Source organism: Macrobrachium rosenbergii, chromosome 5, assembly GCF_040412425.1.
Source record: "Macrobrachium rosenbergii isolate ZJJX-2024 chromosome 5, ASM4041242v1, whole genome shotgun sequence".
Taxonomy (NCBI): Eukaryota; Metazoa; Arthropoda; class Malacostraca; order Decapoda; family Palaemonidae; genus Macrobrachium; species Macrobrachium rosenbergii.
The window spans coordinates 67,763,524-67,786,614 of NC_089745.1; the positions used below are offsets into that span (position 1 = coordinate 67,763,524).

Here is a 23,091-nt window from a genome sequence, read left to right on the forward strand (position 1 = left end):
CAAACCTCACAATAAAACAAACACACACACACACACACATATATATATATATATATATATATATATATATATATATATATATATATATATATATATATATATATATATATATATATATATATATATATATTTTATACAACTTGAGCTGCTGTACATGCGATTCACTGTAAACTTTAAACTTTAGTACAATGTTCGTTTCACAACAAAAGCGGACTTTATGAAAAGAGCAAGATCGCCTTACCACTAATCTTATCACTCGTTGTGGAAGGTTCAATAACTGTACAATGAAATCTAACCCAGCCTCCGTCTCTGACCTCAAATTCTTACAGCACCTTTGCACTTTCTAGTACGTAAGTGTGTTCCATTCTTTGGTTCCTAAACGATGAAGGGTACGTCATGCTTTCAGAACGCCAACTATCAACTGTTTAAATAATCTTACAATCAGAAAAAGACAGTTTTGAAGTTCATATTTGTTGACACACCAAACTACGGTAGTTCTCTGTTTTGTGTAGAGAAGGGTAAAGCTCCAATTGTCTTAGAAAAAGGTCTTTTCTCTTAAGGGCAAAACAGACATCAAATTTCCTCGTCGAATTATTTGCACTGAACCAAACTGTCATCGTCTAGGGTGCCCACGGAAGATTTCTTATACAACACAGATGCGAAAATTGTGAATCAACTTTCTGACGCACTAAATACTGAGTGTCGACGAAATACGAGAAAAATACAGAACACGTGACCTTCATGGAGGTGTAACAGAAACGACGACATCATGTCAATTCAGTACTGTTGGAGTAACAGCAGAGTAAGTGCAGACGATTGACAAGCAATTTGGGCATCGCCTCCAGAAAAAGTAAGCCCATATAAGGACGAATGAGACTCCAAATGAATAAGCTAGCTTGGGATTGTTGGATACTGAGGCCTTAACATACACACGAAAGCGCAAACACTGACACAACTGTGGGCAAGTTCAACTTCAGAATGATAAAGGAAGCTATTAAATCCATTTCGGTAACCTGGCAGCCTGACAGACCTGGAGACAAAACCATTTTTCACCCAGAAACGTGGCAGAAGTCGACCCCTGAGGACTCGCGTTAAGTACACAGACGGTTCCCAGAGGAACAGATATGAACCCATTCCACCTCTCAGTGATCCATATATCCGCTATTTTGCATCATTAGCACGGAGTAAAAAGTCCCAAGAGGAAGGACTCCGCTGTAATCTGTCTTCGTGGACGTAAAAAAAAAGACAAGGAAAAAAAAAAACTGTCTGCTACTCTGACTTGCCTTTGGCTCTGCCCACAAGGACATGTCCTGCACGGTCGATTGAGGCATTTTTAATCTTCAATAAATTAAAGACTTTTCTAAATGCCTAAATAAACCTTTCACTCCTTCACTTGCCTGCAACGAAGTGTGATTCGGCGCTATCTCTCATTATTGTAATCAAGTTAGTCGACTTCACCAATTTCAGAGGGGATGAAGACTAACATTCAAGTTTTTCCATCAGTATTCTTCCCTAAACACAACAGCAACGAAGAGACTTGTGATCATCTCCCTTTCTTTAACAATAGTTAGCAGTGAAAGAACAATTTGCTTGGACTAATTAACGCCAAACTGGTAATGTAAGCGACAAAAACACATTTTTTTATTTTTTAATCATCATTCTCTCATGCAGATCTCAATTGACCCTTTTCGACATCGACATCTTCATTCATCACACAAATTTAGGCTCAAAATCTCCAGACACTGAAACCTGGGCAACGCTAGCTGTCTCCGTCTCCTCCCATCGCCCCTTCCTCAACTGATCCCAATCTGACAGACTTTGAAGCCAAATTTCCTGGTCGAAATGCCAGGAAAAAATTCCTGTCAAATAAACATATAAACATCTATTCTAGGAGCAACTTTACGAGGGTACCCCTCCCAAATGAACAGCACCACAGACTACCTACTCTTCCCAGGGCCAACCCATCCCCTCGGCAACCAAGGCACCAAGAAAAGGCAAATAACGAGTCGACCACAAAAATGTTGCTTACTTAACCGAACCATAAAAGTCCGTAACTCCGATGATTTCGTTTAGGAATGTCTTTGAGGCAAGGAGGACCGTCCTATAATGAAAAACGACTGTCAATTACTCCTCCAAGCTTTTTGATTTGCTATATAAAACGAAAATACGTAACAAAATATTAGCAATACAAATCAATGCTAATATGTACACCTCTTAATGGAGAGCAATAATAATAATAATAATAATAATAATAATAATAATAATAATAATAATAATATGCAATACAACACATTCCATTTTCTTTTTACCTAAAGTACAATGTTTCTCCTCTAACAAAGAAAAAACTCGAATATTGAATTCCTGAGGTCACGGCATTCTCAACGTCCTGTCTGAGCTGTTAAGATACAAGACCCAAAATAATTATTATACATTTTCTGAATCTGAAAACGCGTGAGTCGCACAGTCTGCTCGTGTGACAAGACAGTGACGTAAGGTTAGTGTGAGGAATGATGGCGCTCATTATCTAGTTCGGGGTGTGGTGATGAACACTCGACGGAACACTTCTCCCTTCCCCAAAACCCTCGTCCCCTTCCACCTCTCAATAACTGTCGCCCTCAGGTATGGCGATCACGCCCTCAGGATATCAAGGGACTTCTATGAGCGCTCTTTGCAGGTAAGAGACTGTCCTGCTAAGTAGCCTCTGAGGTCCAGAGCTATCGCCGGGACCCTCAGGGCATCGTCGCTTCAAAACAAAAATCTACATGACGCACCGACACCCTCAGAAAACACTGATCCAGCGCTCCTGATTTTTCAGAAGATACTTTATGTCCTTGTCAGAACTGTAATTACTAATGTAATTCCTAATGTAATTCCTAATTTGTATATAGAAATGCTAACCATTCTTCAGGTGTGAGAAAACACACCTGACTGTACATAGACGTCGCTCTGTTTTCTCTCTGTCAAATGCTACTTTTCCGCTCGCAAGAGTTCTTGACCTGTCAGAGATTTTGCTCAATCAAAAACAACAAGTATCAATAAATCAGGATACCTTGAACCTGCCTCTTACTCGCCGCCTCGTTATGAGCTTACCCGGGCAAGGCAACTTTCAAAATGAGAGTACATAAATGCTCCCTCCCAAGCGGGACTGAAGGTTACCTCTCCAAGCAGGACTGACGATAACCTCTTCGAGGCCCTTCAATAAAAAAAAAAGATCGACCGCAGTTGTTACTCTTTATTCCTCCACCTCTCTCTTCCTCTCCTTCCCAAAATAAAACCCACAATAATTCACTCACCACGGGGTACAAACTCACTGCTTAGGTTAACAGAGACATAATCAATCGAGAAAATGTGTCAACAATGTTCTTTCCTCGCTAGGGATCGAAGCCAGAACCCATCTTTATGAAGAGAGAGAGAGAGAGAGAGAGAGAGAGAGAGAGAGAGAGAGAGCCATATGATCTGTTTGGTCATAACATCCGCAACACAGCCATGAAAGGTAAGGCAGAGAGCGCATTTTGGTCCGTATGAATCCGAATGGCTCCTATAATGAAGATAAAGCCATGGACCTGTAGTGCGCACAAAAGAGGGCGGGTTGTTAGCATGAGAGCGCAAAAAGCTTAACTAGAGCAACGAACAATAGGCATTGTTAGAGTGGCCGCATTAGAGGCATTTTCAACGCCTCCAACGGTAACGGAGCGATGATGTCGGCGACACCCATGAACACTGAATTCAGTCAAAAGCCTCAGCCAGCGCTACAACTCATAAATAACTTTCTCCACCGCCATCAAGTTTTCTCTTGAGAGTTCCGTCATCAAGTTACACGAAAAAGAGTGACATTACCTCTGGACTTCATACACCTCACTGGCGGGCGGCGTTACTGCTTGACGTCATGTTAAGCATGTAAAAATACGTCCAGTTCTATCCGGTACTGCACATGACAGCAGTTAAACAAACACAATGGCAATAATGGCAACGTACACCAAGAAATATATATATATATATATATATATATATATATATATATATATATATATATATATATATATATACATACACATACACACACATAACATATATATAGTGTCTGTATATACTGTGTATATATATATATATATATATATATATATATATATATATATATATATATATATATATATATATATATATATGTGTGTGTGTGTGTGTGTGTGTGTGTGTGTGTGTGTTGTCGAAGTGAAATCACTACAAAATATCTTTCTGTATATTTACCCAAAAGCAATTTTAAAACAAGCGGAATAGATTATTCTCATGTTGAACGTTCCATGCCTCTCACAAGCCTTGCAAATCCTTCAGATAAAAAAAAAGTGCGTTTCTGCGACTTCTCTTGTTCACTATTATTAGAAATATCATGTGAAACACTCTGCATTCTGACTGCTCACGCTCAGCTTTGGAACAAGCGAAAATGCCGAGTAATCATTATGAAGACACTTTCACTGTGATGTATAACGTAGAATTTCTCCCCCTTACACATGCAGATACACACACACACGTTTATATATAAATGTATACATGATGATTCGTATAAGCTTTCATTAACCAAAAGAACATAACCTGAGAATGGAAATTATTGCATTAAGCTTGAATGACTTTTACACTAAAATGAATTTCTTTTTTATCTACAATTATTCAGTAAGCCAGAAGACTGCTTATGCACACTGACATCAACTCTCCAAGTGCCATACTGTCTCAGTAAATGTAAGTCAAATTGCATTTACAGAGCACTTGTGTTATATTAATATACATTTTCTTCGGCTTACTTTCAGGCGATACAGATTATTGAGAATAACTCCTATTTAGAAAATTCTCTAACAAAATCTTCACAAAATGTTTCTTTTCTTCCCAAGATGTCAACAAGTTTAATTTCATAGGACGAAGTACAGTTTCCTTGAAGGGCATTACACAATAAAATTACTAAAAGTAAATGGCTGTTGACTATCTCTCCAGTATAAAGGGAAGGTTTCTTAACTGCAAGCATTTCTGTGAATTTGACTGCTGGTATGCTACATATACAGACAGACAGACTAACACACACACAGACACACACATACACAGGCACACACACACAACACACATATATATATATATATATATATATATATATATATATATATATATATATATATATATCGAGAGAGAGAGAGAGAGAGAGAGAGAGAGAGAGAGAGAGAGAGAGAGAGAGAGAGAGAGAGAGAGAGAGTCATGAAACCGACCTTCTCTAAAACCTGATCCTTAACAAATGACATTTAGATCTGCAAATATACTTTCATGACGATTCAATTCACACGCATGACAGCGCAAAGTATAAGCGTAACGCAACGAGCTCCCTCTCCTAGACATGCCGTACAGTCCAAGAAAACAGATCGAATTCTACAGGAAAGTTCTCTTCCAGAGCCTAACGAAGAGAGTCAATCCAAGAATGGCAACAGACAGACTCAAGTTATTCGAGCCAAATGCAGTTCGCACGTAGGTTTTGGAGCCTTTAAATTTGCCGCTCCAAGATAATGCAGTAAGCTCCCACTGAAAATATCAAGTCGTTCAAGAAAAAATGAAAGACTTTTCTTTATTTTTTTTTAATGGATGGTTGTGTAGATTTGACTATTTATGTGGAGAATAGAGTATAGAAATATGTCCAAAGGGCAAGCGCTGGGACCTATGAGGCCATTCAGCGCTGAAATGGAAATTGACAGTAAAAAGGTTTGAAAGGCGTAACAGGAGGAAAACCTCGCAGTTGCACTATGAAACAATTGTTATGAGAGGGTGTATAGGAAGATGGAAGAAAGGCAATAAGAGACTATTTATATGGAGTACGTCGTATAAAAAAAAAAATTCAAAATGTGTCTGTCTGCATTATTATTTAAATGATGAACTGAGTTTGCGGGTCTCGCCGAGCGCCTTCGGTGGAGTGGGATCCCAGAAAAAGAGAGAGAGAAAAAAAATCAGTAAACAGTAAGGAAGAGGCGAACCCGGATCACAGGGTCAATGTCGAGGAGAATCCTTCGTCCCGCGGTGATGACCTCTGACGATGATCACCCTCGAAAGCTGAAAGGCGGCGGAGCCCGTGTCCCTGTCCCCATACTTTTAGTTTTCTGTAAAAGAGAACTAATGAGATGGCCTTTTGTCTATCCGTCCGCACTTTTCCTGTCCGCCCTCAGATCTTAAAAACTACCGAGGCTAGAGGGCTGCAAACTGGTATGATCATCCACCCTCCAATCATCAAATTGCAGCCCTCTAGCCTCAGTAGTTGTTATTTCATTTAAGGTTAAAGTTCGCCGTGGTCGTGCGTCTGGCACCGCTATAGGTGCCAACAACACAGGCCACCACCGGGCCGCGGCTGAGTTTCATACAGCATTATACGCCGTACAGAAAACTTGATTGCGCCGAAAAAAGTTCGGCGCATTTTTTACTTGTTTCTCATTTTTTCCACGTACTCTTCTTGTTGGGTACGGACAATCATTCACACATACAAGAGCACCTTAACTGTATGCCCTCTGCCTCATTCTGGGATATTCCTGCATTTACCCATTTGTGATCAAATGGTCTGCAGGCAACTTGGTGGCACAATATCACTGGTTTTCAGGGTCTTAATTACAATACTTGCTGAAAATGATAAGTATACCTTTTCATGATAAAATACTACCCTCATATTCACAAAATTTATGTACTTCATGTTTTATTCGTCATTACTGCAATATCAGACTTTCCTTAACTGTTTTATTTACGGGTGAAGTAACGCTGCTGTCAGGCGAACATTATTTACGCGGACCCTAAGTACTGAACTTTTCGTACAGCAACTACAGAATGAAGAGGTTTTCTCCCCAGCACTCAGAACGCGTTAGGGCTCTGAGACTTCCGGCGTACTCTAACGATGTGTTGAGCACATACATATTCAACGCTCTGAATGCTTCCAGTGTAGCGTCCTGCGACCTCTTAAGAAAACGCCTCGCCTTAATCGCTCTCTTGAACTGAGTTTCATCCCTTCTCCTCTGAGGAGACTAGGTAGCACCCGCGAGGCTACCGGTTCCGGTCTTTTCTGGCAGGACTAATCTCGCGCTGGACAGCTAGGCCTTCTCCGTCAATTCGTTCGTAAAAAGTTATTCCTTGGAGAACGAGGCAACATTCATTTCTTCCCACTACTAAGCTGGAGAATTCTCTACAACTTTCATTTTCCATAATCCGGATTCTACTTTTCTTCGATTTAGGCCTCATTAGTTTTAGATTTGTACCTTCGGCCTATTGCTACGCGAGGACATTACCAAAATAAATAAACAAACAAAAGGCACGGCTATTGTTTATAGACGACGTATTCTACTCCTGTTCACTACATTACTCTATATCCTAAATTTTGACTTTTCGCCATTCCAAACAGTTCAAATTTTTATTAAGTTTTTTTTCGAGAAAATAATCTTCGCAGTAGCGTATCATTATCTTTGTTGCAAAGAGAGATCGACGTTCATCAACGCAAACCTATAGTTTTGTGTTGATTCGCCTCGATTTTGCAATCAAATCATAATTATTATTTTACGTAAGTACTCATCACCGTTATCAACAGTCTCGTGATATCCATGTTCTAAAACACATCCAAGGATTACTGATCATAATCTTCTCGTCCGGTGACCTATTCGTAATTTACGCGATTAGCAAATTTCTCGAACAGAATAAAACCACAAGATTCCAAACGAAGAACTCAAACAAAAGAATGAACCAAATTCAAAAGTAAAATAGGAAGTTGGAATCCACCGACTGACTACATGAAAAGTTATGAAAAATATCCGTAGATATTTCGCTACTGTCCGCCATCTTGTTCTCTGCACGATAGGTGAAGTTTTTGGCGCGCAAAAGGACACAGTACCACAGATTTCGGCGGGCACCGAAACTCTTCTCTCGCCAATGTCTTTTGAACGAAACCACAGAACGTTCTTAGGCAACAAAAGGGCAAGATATAAAATGTTCTTGAGATCACCACGCTTCATAAACAGAAATCAAGCATGTGGACGTCTCTGCGACGAGAACAGGAGCGAAGGAAGGCGACGCAAGCGTCCGGCCCAAACAAAACAAAGCTGCCATGTCCAGGAAGCCATAAATTCCCGCGATTATTGCGATATTAAAAAGAGACCCCGTGCATCACACCTCTTGGATTAGGATGGGCTGGAATGACGGTCATTAGCCGTTATATATCGCAACACTTATGTTGTTTAGATGACTGGCATCGGGACAATCATGCAAGTCCTGCAATCATGGCGATGGAAGAGCCCCTGCTACTGCTACTGCTGCTGCTGCTACAGGAGGAAATGCGAAATGTATCTGTGCGGCCGTCGACAGATTGGACAACAAAAATTTTCCTGTCTACGCCAATTCTGATGGACCGCAAATTGATTCTCTCTTGATCAACAAGGACGCGTTGGGAAGAGCCCTGAAATTATGTGCAACACACGGTTTCTTGGGACTGTGACACTATGAACCGTTCTCTGAAGTTCTCTGAAACAATGAGTGGAACAGTTCTCGTAGAAAGTATAACAAAGTATTCAGATTTATAGGGAGTAGAATACTCACTTTTTTGCCATAATAAAAAGCCCATTAACGACTTCTAAAATATACCTATACCTAGGTATATATAGTGCACCGTGGGAAATTGAGGACAGGAAGCGTAAATCACTAACAAATGGGATTCCCTCGTGAACACCTAGTTCCCTAATAGAGGGCAAGTCAACAACATACAATCACAGGGTTATAAGGCATTGCAAGGACGACCAAGGTTTGGTGTAGAAAATATGCTCTTTTACAACAACTGCACTTCAGCACGATGAATGACCACCAGAAATGAAAAGGCTGAGATGCCAAGATTGTTACGAAAGCTGTTACTAGTTTCACAACACATTTCGTTTGTATTGCTATTATTTGTTTTCTTGTCGCTGGTATAGTGGTTAGTGTCATGGAATGCCATTCGGATTTCATGAGTTCGTGCCTCCCCCTGGGCGATGAAAAATAACTGGCTCTGCATCATGATCAAGTACTGCCGCGGTGTGGGGTCTGTGGTGACAGGTTGAAACCAACATAGTCTTTGGAAGCTTGAATTTCAAGTCAATGGCCCATGTGTGCTTGTTCCATGTGAATAGGTTTCATCTACTGAATAAAATAACATGAAAAAACCTCTGAGTTGAAAAACATGCGTCACTTCGACTTTGCGCCATTTACGAAAACATAATTAATAAGAGCGTCTGTAATAGACCGAACGACGTCAGAAAACGTGCTCGTGTGGCATCGTCCAAGCTTCGTCGCCCAAGGGAGCTTGAGACTTGACTATGACAGCACTAAAAATTCTTCGAACCACCGAACCGGCAGTGGACGGAATACTCCCGACACTCTAGCAAGCGTCTATGGTCTTCGAGCATGTGTCTATAAAGAGGAATGAAGGAAAAGGCTTACTAAAAGTTCTTACATCTGATGAGGCGTCTGATGAATAGTCGGGAGGAGACAACGATCAACTCCGCATAAAAATCGTAAACGCGGTTTTGGGTAGTTTATGGTGATGAGGAAAGGATGCGATGATCGAAGACTTGTGGTATGTTAGGAGTTTCGAGTTCCTTCGATAAAGAGAAAAGTACCTATAAAATCCCGATACTCACATCGTGGCCTGCTTTGGTCTGGGTACAAAAGCCAAACCCCTAAGTAGTTTTGCATAAATGCACACACACACATACATACATACATACACACATGTATATATATATATATATATATATATATATATATATATATATATATATATATATATATATATAATACATAAATATTATTTGATGAACACCTGTGACAACGCGTAAACGAAAAAAGAAAAAATCCACAAATTCTACAATGTACTCACTTTGTTTTCTTGAATTATAGGAACAATCAACCTTTGGCAACTTGTCCACGCCCTCGATGTGACATCAACAGGACCCGTGATCGTGTTCGTCTTGCAACCTCCTGTTAAAAAAGAAAGGGAACTTCAGTCATTTGTTCACACTTCAAATGAGCAAATAATGACGGTGTAATGTATGAAGACCTGAAAGACATACGATGATGGGTTGATGCGAATCAAGGAACACACTGCTGTAGGGAAAATGTGGAATATTTATGATGGTAATTTGTCAACGTGTAAACTCTAATGAAGCATCCGATTATGAACGACGTAGAAGGTGGAATTTCCTGACGCGAGTAGTGAAGGGAATCTCGAGAACACCCGACAATACGAAATCATACATGTCAATATGGGGCTATTACTGTTAATAGTACTTATCACTATCACTACATGACTACCTCATATGAACGTTCAATGCAATCAATGCCGGTATTTGTCAATCAATGGTGTTTTGAGATAAATACAGGACGCAACAGACCAAACAAGCCCGGAAATCTATTCTGAGATTTTTAGTAGATCGTATTTACATGCACTGATCCTTAACAGAAATGGCACAGACTCTCTCTCTCTCTCTCTAAAAGAAGAAGAAGAAGAAGAAGAAGAAGAAGAAGAAGAAGAAGAAGAAGAAGAAGAAGAAGAAGAACTGTCAAGGCAATTCGCTGCAGAGTAGGTTTTGTATGCTACGACTACCGAGGGTACTGAGTACAGCAAAGTTATATACATAAAAACCCAGTCTTATCACTATAGCCTACTAGAATGTTTGGCTTAACTACAGGCTATTTTTACTGTATATATGTTACAGTAAAATTGCGAAACCAGGGATTTCACGAAATCCCTGAAATTTTCAGGGAATTTGTGCTATCACCAATTCACTCAATAACATTTGATCCCCGAGGGGCCAGTACTAAACACGCCGAAATAGTGATTCATCTACACTGAATCGCCATGTTTAGTACTAGCCCCTCGGAGATCAAATGTGTTTCGCCATGTTTAGTACTAGGCCCTCGGGATCAAATGTTTCGCCATGTTTAGTACTAGGCCCTCGGGATCAAATGTGTTTCGCCATGTTTAGTACTAGCCCCTCGGGATCAAATATCCCTAAATCAAACGTCCCTGCATTTGATCCCCGAGGGGCTATACATGGCGAAACACATTTGATCCCCGAGGGGCTAGTACTATATGCGGCGAAACAGTGTAGACGAATCACTGTTTCGCCGTGTTTAGTATTAGCCCCTCGGGGATCAAATGTTCCTAAGTGAACTGGTGATTTTACGAATTCCCTAAAAATTTCAGGGATTTCGTGAAATCCCTGGTTTCACAATCTTACTGTAACATATACCCAACACTTCACCTAGACGCCAAATATGAACTTCGAAAGTCACAGAGGTAGTCTAATGTAATGAGTCCACGTTCACACTTGAAAACAACTCCAGATCGTTAGTGATCAGGGCGGTGGTTTCGATAGAAACTCAGAATATACCTGAATTCAAGTCAGGGACAAACAAACCGCCAAACAATTAAATATTAATAAGAAAAATAAGTCAAATGACCGATTGAAGACTGAGCATTTTCGTTAATTTAAAGGTTTCCTTATCTGGTGCTTTATCAGCCTCACGTCAATTATCTAAACAGACCGACATAAATTCGCGTTTACCTGGTTCTGTCGAAAACGTGATATAAGCCAAGTTCCAGATCTGAAGGGAACTGTTGTCTCTGAAATTACAAACCTGCCAAACTACGCATCTAACGCAGACAGAATGAGCATACGTGTGACGAGGGATGATGCCTTAAAAGCTTTTACGCATAAAATCAAGAAAAAACAAAGTTACGATTTAAAGTTACCACAAACACTGCCTCACTCATCCCCCAAGATGATAGATCCATATTGCTATTCACAACAGGTAAATAACAATATACATATTGGACCCAAAAACAAAGGTTGAATAAGTTTTTACCATTTACTAAAGCAAAATTAGAATTGAATATAGAACACCGAATTTAGGCCAAAGGCCAAGCGCTGGGACCTATGAGGTCATTCAGCGCTGAAACGGAAATTGACAGTAAGAGGTTTGAAAGGTGTAATAGGAGTAAAACCTCGCAGCTGCACTATGAATCAATTGTTAGGAGAGGGTGCAAAGATGGAAAAAAGAGAATATGAAAGGAGGTACAGTAAAAGGAACGAAAGGGGTTGCAGCTATAGGGGCCGAAGGCACGCTTCAAAGAACCTTAAGTAATACCTACAGTGGACCGCATGAGGTGCACTGACGCCCCTATCACCCTACGGGTATGAAAAATGAGAGATGGTTTCACCTTCAATCACCCTCCTATGCGGATGAATACCAACTACAGTCATCATCGGGAGTTGACAGAAGATTTACGAATAGACTGACCAAAGGGTCCAAAGCAGGAATCATTCACTCCGCTGTGTCTGAGAACGCAATTTCCCATCTCGTCTTCGATATTAACCTCCAATATCTGCTGCTATACATTGTCCCTCACATATGCGTCGCCATGTTTTTACTGCTTTTATGTAATTATTGATATTATTTTAAACTTGGTACACATTTAAATCTCTCAAGAAATAAAGGTCTATAACTTGGTTAACTAATCCCCAAGGGAATAGAGCGGCCGTAAGTGGCAAGAAAAGAAGAACAGGGAAGTATATATGGACAGGAAATACTGAGAAACATAACCACAACATCGAATATTTGATATAAAGATTTTACAGTGAAATTAAAATGCAGTGTTTTGACAAAGCTCTCCGTCATATTTGATTTTGTACACCACGCGAACGAAATGCGCCGAAAGCATCAACTTACAGAAAATCAATTACAACCAAACGAATGTATTCGATTCCTTGCAACATGACTTCAGCACCCCTCAACTAAGTCAGGATTAACAGAGAACTAAGTATATATAGGCAGCTCCCACAAGGAGCGGAAGACTCGACCTTCACCCAGCCAGCGGCCCATGTAAACTTATAATTCCCGGGGATGCGCTAATGCCTAGAAATTACGCGACGGGGGAACCTTTAAAAAATATTTCCAGACACTTTAGCAAAGCGTGGTAACAGAGAGTAACTAATGATTATTGCCGGTTTCGAGTTACCGTCACGCCCACTTGCTTCAACTAATAATAATGAGAGGATCACACTTCCGCCGACAGTCACTCAGTCACACATCGCACTCGGCCACACGGACTTTTATCATACAAACTGGCGCGCCAATTCAAACTTTTAAAACTACAGGACTCCCGGGGAGTCGGGGGTGGGGTGGGGGGTGGGATATAGAGCACCTGGAAAATGGTGGGTGAGAGGGAGGGTCGCCGATTTATACTTCTGCCATCCTCACGTCGAAGCAAGGTGATGGTACATTGGAGTACCTTGTCATTATTTATTTAAATAAGCAAAAATTCCTGTAAAGAAGGGCTTCACGTACAGTCGCCAGAACTCTCCTGGCTTACCTGGCGTGAGCGGCAATGTCACAACAGGGCCCGATACACGAGCACAAAAAAACTCACGAAACGTCACGGGGAGCCAGAGAAGGAGAATAGGCTCTTGCAAAGTTGTCCTGCAGGAACATCCTATCAGCTTTTCAAAAGATACAGAAAAGGACTAAGGAAAACAAAGTAAGCAATGAATGGCTGTCTTGTTAATCGGCGAGGACGTAGAAGACAGGAGCACTCACGTTACAAGACACCACGAAAGTTGTCCAAACATACAGTACAACGGCCAAAAGCATATTTGCATTCAAGAGAAACAAAACCCTTTGTTCACGGAAATTAAAAACTTCCGACATAGATACCTCCGCAACAGACGTCATAAAAAATAAATGAAGAGGAAATAAACGTTACATATTGTACGCACACGGTCATTATTTTTCTACGCAAAAAAACTCGAATGTTACCAAGGCAATTTGGCAGGATCCACTGTTACTATCAATATTTCCCTCTGAGAAAAAGAAAATCACTGTCATTATCATTATGCCTGCTTTTTTTTTCCCCTCCCCGAAACCAATCACGAGTTTCAAGTCGACGCCGGGACGATTTATCCAAATTCATGTGCAGGTACAAAGAACGACTCCTGACCCCATTTCTTGACCCGCGACCCTTCATTAACGATTCCTCTATGAGTAATGTGATATAAGATAGTGAGAGAGAGACCTCGCTCAAGACAGAATAAATGAGAGAGACATCTTATTTGCATGGGTGATTTTACTACCTGCAAGAAGAGCGAAATTTAATTCTTGCGTTAGTCAACGCACCTTTTAGCACAGAAGAAGAAGTGGTGACGTTGCAAAGATGTGGTAATAGTGAGACAACAAAAAGGGAAATACAGATAAGCACTAATTCAACTTGGCTCTAATGATAAGATAAAAAGTTTTCATAAAAAGAAAATCAAGAACAGAAAACCTATTTAAATCGAAATAACGAGCACATTCTAATAAATAACGAAAAGTCCAATGAAAACAAACAGTTCTCGCCCTGGCTCAGGATGGGAGGATGGACACGCTCCCTTAAAGACAACTGTCACCGCTCACCTAAGCAGTGACTAAATTAGCTAGTGGTAGTTAGAAGACTGTGGTGGGTGCGACAAGGGTTAATACAAGAGCGTGGAGATGGCAACCTCATACTAAAAGACTTCTCAAGGGTGCACTGTAGGTATTACTGAACGTTCTTTGCAGCGTCCCTTCGGCCCCTAGCTGCACCCCATTTCATTCCTTTTACTGTACCTTCATTCTTATTCTCTTTCTCCCATCTTACTATCCATCCTCTCCTAACAATGATTTCGTAGTGCAACTGCGAGGTTTTCCTCCTGTTACACCTTTCAAACCTACCTACTCTCAATTTCCCTTCCAAAGCTGGATGACCTCATAGGTCCCAGCGGCTGGCCTTTGGCCTAAACTCTATATTCTATTCTATTCCACTTGTGTTCTGACTCCATCCAATTTTAGGATAAAAATCGATATATATATATATATATATATATATATATATATATATAATATATATATATATATATATATATATATATATATATATATATATATATAAATACATAAATTTCTGATTCGCTGGTATGTACTTAGGTTCCAACTTCTTTTATGGCTTGTGCAGAGGAATTGCTAACGTCCTGGACTCTTGAAAGATCGGGGTTCGGTCCCGATGTGAGTAAGAAATTAAGTTCTGTGAAACACGTTACACCATGTGCTCATTTCTCCCCTCAACACACACACACACACACACACACACATACACACACACACACACACACACACACATATATATATATATATATATATATATATATATATATATATATATATATATATATATATATATATATGAAAACGAAATCAAAGGCAATCGAGCAACGCCCCAGATGAAGTTCAATAAGCGGCCGAGCCCTGGCTTACGTACGGGATGAAGCATCATCTACAATATCTGTAGACCCGTGCATGAATAAGCACAACTCATCGGGACTCAATAACCTTCAGTTCTAAGCCCCAGTCTTGGTAGTCAATATCTGCCAAATGAAAATTAATATAAAGACTATCAATGTCCACAGACGATGTTCTGGAAGAAATGCCATATTTACTATTTCACTGCTAACCTCAAACATTTTTATGATACACAGATATACATACTATATATATATTATATATATAAAATTACAATGACTTTAGACTTTAGCGTGATTCGTTTATATATATATATATATATATATATATATATATATATATATATATATATATATATATATGTGTGTGTGTGTGTGTGTGTGTGTGTCACTGATCGGAGAGAAGCCTCTCGCACACAGAATTACCGGATCCTATGGAGGAAACTTCCTCTACTGCACGGAAGTCAGTATCAGTCATGTGACCACCCACTATCAGCTTCGACCATACTGCCATAGAGCGCTCCCTCGCACGCAAATATACTTACCTCGTAATCAGTAGAGGCTGGAGCCTGAAATAAAAAGGTCACGTGGCTAGTAGCCTCAACCTAAAATAATAATTGATAATCAGATCGGTGGCATCTGCAGCCAACTCGTCCATTATCATTGTTTCACTTATGTCTTTCTCGTGCGTTGTCTTCCACAAATCTCCACTTATCTCCAGCCTCCTTTCTCAAAGTTCTTATCGGAGTAGATTTGGGTCTTGCAGCTCTTCTGGGGCTCACAGGAGCCGAACTGACTCGATCACGAAGTCCAAGTCCAAGCCGTCTCCATCTAAATTATGTTATTCATAAAATCAAATACTGATATACCACAAAGAAAATTTTTATTTACATCTCTTGTTTTTCTTGGGTTACAAAGCGAAATAAACAACAACTTATTTTCGCCCTTGAAGATAAGATGCTCAGAAAATAAAAAAAGCCAGACCAGATATGACTCGAAGACCTCTGACAGCCGACCGACAAACCATCTCTCACTCGTCAAAAGCTTCCACGGGCTATGCAAAAGCAAAGGGATTTTCGAATGAACGTGAGATGCTCAGATGTAAAAATCTATTAAAATCTGAGAGGATCTGATCTTCTTTGTCCTACCCTGGGTGACAGTAGGGGGAGCATGACACAGCCACCCACCTCCTGCAAACCGGTTTGTCCGCCCAAGGTGGGGGCGGGGTAGGTAGAGGATCGGGAGGGCAGAGAGACAGCAGCCCCAGGCTCCAGCGCGCACAAACAAGCCTCGTTTATAATTAACGGGTAATTCGAGTATATGACAATGATAGCTGAATATTCTAACTGAAGACTACAATAAATGCATCTTGATCTTATAAATCCCAAAAGACAGTTCTTGTGTTTCGAAGTTGAAATATTATGACAGATACTTGAAAAAACGCAAACGTTCGTATCAATCTTAAAATATATACTGACTGAATTCTGGCAGTGTAAAAAACTAAGAGTGTATGGGGGAAGGAGAAAGGTGAGTGAATAAGGATAGACAGATTATGGGAGACACCTTTCTCCAGGGAAATGAAGGACAGAGAATATGAGAAATATTTCTCCGTGGAAGGAAAGAGAATAGACAGTTAAAGAAAGAGAATAAAAGAAATATTTCCGAGAAGCAGGGCACTCTTTCTTCAGGAAAGGAAAGCATAAAGAAAATACAGGGAATCTTTCTCCGGGGAAGGATAGGGAAAAGAATATTTTCTTCTCCGCGAAAGGAGAGGATAGAGAATACGGGAAATCTTCCTCCGCGGAAATAAAGGGTAGAGAATAAAGAAAACCTGTCTGCAAGGAAGGAGAGAGGATAATCAATTGAGGAATTTTTTCAGAGAATGAAAGGACAGAAAATAAGGGAAATCTTTCACCGGGGAAGGGAAAAGGATAGAGAATAAGGGACATCTTTCACCCGTAAGCAAGGTCTATGATTAATAATAATAATAATAATAATAATAATAATAATGTACGTTCATCTTAACAAATTAAAAATTACTTCTCCACAAGCACTGTGCAACTCTTAAACGGACGATGCTGCAAATAAAATGGCCCCATCGCCTTCAAATTCTCGATTTGGCAACTAACCCTATGCTGCTTCATTGACACAGAGAGAGAGAGAGAGAGAGAGAGAGAGAGAGAGAGAGAGAGAGAGAGAGATTCACAAGCTGTTGCTTGCGTTTGACAAACAATTTAATGCACCTGGACGCAATGCCACCACAGCATGGCCAGCTCACTCTCTCCGAATGAACACGAAATAAACAAGTAAAAAATGCGCCGACGTTTCTTCGGCGCAATCGAGTCTTCTGCACAGCGCATAATCAAGGCCACCGAAAATAGATCTATCTTCGGTGGGCTCGGTATAATGGGGTATGAGCCGCGGTCCATGAAACTTTAACCACGGTCCGTGGTGGCGTTGGAAGACGCACGATTATGGCTAACTTTAACCTTAAATAAAATAAAAAAAAATACTGAGGCTAGAGGGCTGCAGTTTGGTATGTTTGATGATTTGAGGGTGGATGATCAACATACCAATTTGCAGCCCTCTAGCCTCAGTAGTTTATAAGATCTGGGGGCGGACAGAAAAAGTGCGGACGGACAGACCAAGCCATCTCAACAGTTTTCTCCTAGAGAAAACTAAAAAAGTGCTCAAAAACAGAAGCAGGACGAGAAAAACAAGAAAAAGAATGAACTGTCACCCACATAATTGGAAGGGAAAACAAAGCCTCCGGCATTGATATCTCTTCACATCTCACGGCTTGTAATTAGGACATGCTCATTACGGAATTATCATTTGGTGTTGATTTAGCGATCAGCTTTGCGAAATTATAATAGCGGCGAACAATTATCGTTCGGTCATTATCGGTAAGAGGATTATCACTGGGTCATGATCACCTGATGACTATCGTCGGATAATTAGGACAAAAGGAATTATCACGTAAAAAAAAATCCGAGCAAAAAGGTTTCGAGCTCAACTATCATTAAATTTTTTTAAGCCAGCATGAAATTCTCTAATCTTGTCTTAAGTCAGCTTTATGAAGATCGAGCGGAGAAGCAGTGTGAAACGAATTCATTTCCAGTAATTAAATAAAAATTGCAACATGTACGGTGCAATTGCAAGCACATTTATCAAACCTAAAAGCAAGGAAGACATGCAACGCACATGAAAAAAAATAGGTAAATGCGAAATGAACTCATTACCGACCATTAAACAGAAATTATAGCATGCAGAGCGTAACTATTAATGAATTTTACACTAGACAGCATTAATATATATATATTATATATACTGTATATATATTCATATATATGTATGTATATATATATATAAGTTCTGTCTGTAAAATTCATTAATAGTTACGGTATTAGATATATATATATATATATATATATATATATATATATATATATATATATATATATATATATATATATATATATATATATATATATATATATATATATATATATATATACACACACACACACACACACACAGTATAGTGTCAGCGAGAAACTCCATTTTCCGAGGTCAGATAATAATCACCGGCTTCACTATTAACGAAATACCAACCACGCAAAGGCAGGTACGTTATAATTCTGGAAAAAGAAAAAAACGAGTCAAAGAGACGCAAGAAACAAGAATAAAAGGTATCCACAAAGAACCTCGCCAGGCAAACTTCCTCGCCTCTGGGGCCAAATGACTCACTAAAAACAATAGTCTGAAATTTATTAAATGAACACCGAAGCACTTGAAAGCAAGCAGCCATGCGTTCAAAACCCGGATTTTGGATTTCGTCCAAAGATCCGTGACCGATCAGTTGCTCCCTCGACGCCCACAGAGGCTTAGAGATCGAAGGTGTGATGTAATCAGGTGTTCCAAGATCCTTCAATCTCAAGTGATGAGCAGTCAAGTGTTGTAACAAACCTTACAATATCTAATTCGTCGAGTACTTATTAAGTGTCTGATGGCAAGCGCAAGCGCAAGCGCCTAAGGCATTCACTGTTCATGCAATCGGCTGTTCCCCAAAGCATGTAAGGAGCGGGAAGTAACCCCGGTAGCAAGTAACACTTTGCAGGTACAGCGTAACAACGAAATGATAATGCTAACAACGTTAATAACAGAACGTATCGGATATAGCTATTTGCGTGTGGCGGACAATCAGCACGGAGGGTGGCCCGGGGGCGCCATGCCAATTATCATGATTATCTACATCAATGACTTGCTAGAAAATGGGTTATCATTATGTGATGGCGATAATGAGCATGCTTGCATGCTGGGGGAGTTTGCCTTGCTCCCTCGCAGATGCTCCTTGCAAAAGGATATGTCCTCCGCAGGACAAGAGGGGCATACGTGCACTCTGTCGTCCTTGATAACTCTCTGTCTCTCTCTCTTTCTCTCAGTGTACGAAAAAATATTTCCGAAACACACTCAACCATTACCACTGGAAGAACATGAGCACTAAATCTGGCTGACTAATGAAGTTCACGAGCTTTAAAAACAGAGAAAATGACTACTTTTAAAAATAATTTGTACCGAAATTAGACGCGAATTCTGTTTTCAAAGGTTATTATCACAGTTCCGGAAAATAACTAGAAGACATTAAAGTAATATCGTCGTAAAATGAAGCCGCCTTGAACAGTGTAACAGCGGATAGCACATGTAATGTGTATCGCATGCGGGTGTTGCTAACGATGAACCATAACTGTGGCACATTGTGCTACACTGGTTCTCCGCGGCCCTGAACAATAACGCGCCACTGAGCAAGTAGAAAGGCTCAGTACAAAAAAAAAAAATATATAAACTTTTAAAATGAACAGTTTTCGAAGAAAATGCCATTCCCTTGAGCATACCTTTCACACCTAGACTTTCAATGAATACATATATATACACACACACACACACAGCAACTTCATCTCTATCCAAAGAACGTTTTCTCTTCTTTTCTCTCTGGCTGTGTGCACATTTACATGAAAAAAATACACTGCCTTGGCCCTGACGATGTTCATTAGTCAAGCTTCGTTCTCTCACGGTTTCTCTTCACAAATTGATATTTTAAATGAACGGATAATCTTAATCAGCTTTCCACCTCACGCTGAAATCTGTTCCAGACTTTAGCTTCTGCTTCATTTTAGCCAAAAGTTGTCACAAGAAGCTTCTCCTTGTACAAACTTAGGAAGAAACAATTCCGATCGTCGGGTTTCCTTTATGTACTGATTTGATGTCTTTTAGGGAATAATTATTTGGAGTAGACAGTTTTCAATTTATTCATTAATAATATCCATGATTGATGTAAGATCTATCGCCTTTACTTTCTATAGCGTCTCCAGTTTGCCTGAATGACTTACAGTAGAGGCAAAAGATCTTGCTTTTCGTGTTTTCAATTTCCTATAGTGACCATATACCCCAATTATTTTTATAATAATAAAGGCCGAATAGAACTTCCTTGTTTGTCCGTCCCGGGTGGGGGCAAAGTAGGCAGGGGATCAGCAGGGGATCAGGAGGGTAGGGGAGACATGACACATCCACCTTCCTCCTGAAAACATGTTTGTCCGCCCCGGGTAGGGACGGGGTAGGTAGGGGAGTCATGACGGGCAGCGCCGGGTTCCAACACGGCGTGGTGCGCACAATCAAGCTCGTATTTTATAATTGCGTTGTTATTCCCGTAATAGAAGTTATAAACTACATTAAAAACCTCTGCCTGTCCTGGGTACCCTTGTGCTTGATCAAGCATCCCACGTCCAGTCCGAGGAAGTGCAACGAATCACTGTACATCACTGGTTCTGTCACATACTTTTCTGCTAAACAGCAAACAATTTTTCTGGGGGGCGTGTATTGGATGATTATTCGAATTCCTATTCCTTCTCGTTTTAATTCCGTAATTAGATGCTAAACTTTAGCTTCCAACAGCAAAATGAACGTCTTAAAATTGTCGCCCTGATTATATATGAATATCTTTTACTGTAATACCAGTATAATTTTATGGGCCTTTTTATCTTCATATGTATATATAATATATATATATATATATAAATATATATATATATATATATATATATATATATATATATATATATATATATATATATATATATATATATATATATATATATATATATATATATATATATATATACGGACGAGTCAGTAGAGTTCTCAGCTAGCACTCTGCTAGGCCCGAGTTCGAGTCTCCGGCCGGCCAACGAAGAATTAGAGGAATTTATTTCTGGTGATAGAAATTCATTTCTCGGTATAATGTGGTTCGGATTCCACAATAAGCTGTAGGTCCCGTTGCTAGGTAACCAACTGGTTCTTAGCCACGTAATAATAAGTCTAATCCTTCGGGCCAGCCCTACGAGAGCTGTTAATCAGCTCAGTGGTCTGGTTAAACTAAGGTATACTTATATATGTATAATATATAAAGTATACTTATATATATATATAATATATAAACTATATATTTCGATGGAAAGAAATTGGAGAACATCGCTGCATTTACTAGGACACAAAGAGATTAGAAATGATTAAAGAATAACCACCTCTAACATTAAAACTACTTTTCATTCCTCCTCCGCGAGCAAAAAAGGAAAGAGTGAGAAGCACCACTAACCCAGCGGGACGCAGTAGAGCACACCACAGACAAACAGCCCTAGACGAAGCCGAGTCCGATTAATTTCCGAAGGAGGGCAACAAGCAAGAAGCGCAAAGGCGGCCGGGGAGAGCAGGGGATATTTCAATTATGAAGAGGGTGAGCTGACGCAAACACAGTCATTTGCCTCGGTCAGCTTAGTATTAGATCTAAAGTAACTCGACATTATGTTACGAACATCATCATTAGAGCGGTGCTCGTGCTTTCAAAGTTATCGCGCTCTAATATAGGGCCTAGGGCGTCTCGTAATTGGGAGGTCAGAGAGAGAGAGAGAGAGAGAGAGAGAGAGAGAGAGAGAGAGAGAGCAATGGAATTTGAATTATTCATTGTCGAGAGGATAAACTAAATGAAGAGAAAGGAAAAGACGGGTAGAAACAGAAATATGCATTCTTTATCAAAGAAATAAACTCGACTGAGAGAGAGAGAGAGAGAGAGAGAGAGAGAGAGAGAGAGAAGAGCAATGGAATTTGAACCATTCATTGTCGAGAGGATAAACTAAATGAAGAGAAAGAAAAAGACAGGAAAAAACAGAAATATGGATTCTTTATCAAAGATATAAACTCGAGAGAGAGAGAGAGAGAGAGAGAGAGAGAGAGAGAGAGAGGTGACAATGAAGCCTACAAAAGGAAGGGAGCTACAACTTCATTCACAGCCTATCCTATACATGACGTCATCGAGCTGCATAGAGGAAAAAGCGTAAAAGCGAAAAAGTGAAAAAGCTAAATATTCTAAGACATGTGACTAGGTCTTGCCAAGGTCGGGTGTTTAAAGTTGAAATCGCGTTACGGGAATGAGGACAAAGGGTACTTTGTGTACACGCACGCACCAAAAAAGGGGAAAATTCTCTTTTCTTATGGAAACCTGCGAAAAGAAATTCATTACTCGGAAAGAGAACAAATTCATTCACGAGAATGAGAAGACACTTCTGAGAGAGACGGAGAGAATTCATTTACGAGAGAGTGAGATCACTCATTCCAGAGAAACATTTATTCATAAGAACAAAAATGCAAAATCAACGTATATCAACAGAAATCGTGTCAATAAAAACACAACATATTACTAGACCAC

General features: G+C 39.9%; 1 protein-coding gene across 16 annotated transcripts in view; it reads right to left on the bottom strand.

The window, feature by feature from the left end:
• LOC136838879 (DNA ligase 1-like) overlaps positions 1-23,091 on the bottom strand; it is a 211,468-nt gene that overhangs the window by 53,726 nt on the left and 134,651 nt on the right. For all 16 annotated transcript variants that reach the window (XR_010853151.1, XR_010853152.1, XM_067104558.1 and 13 more), the window contains one exon: positions 9,899-9,999. The gene's annotated coding sequence lies outside the window, so the exon portion shown is untranslated. The remainder of the gene's footprint in view (positions 1-9,898; positions 10,000-23,091) is intronic.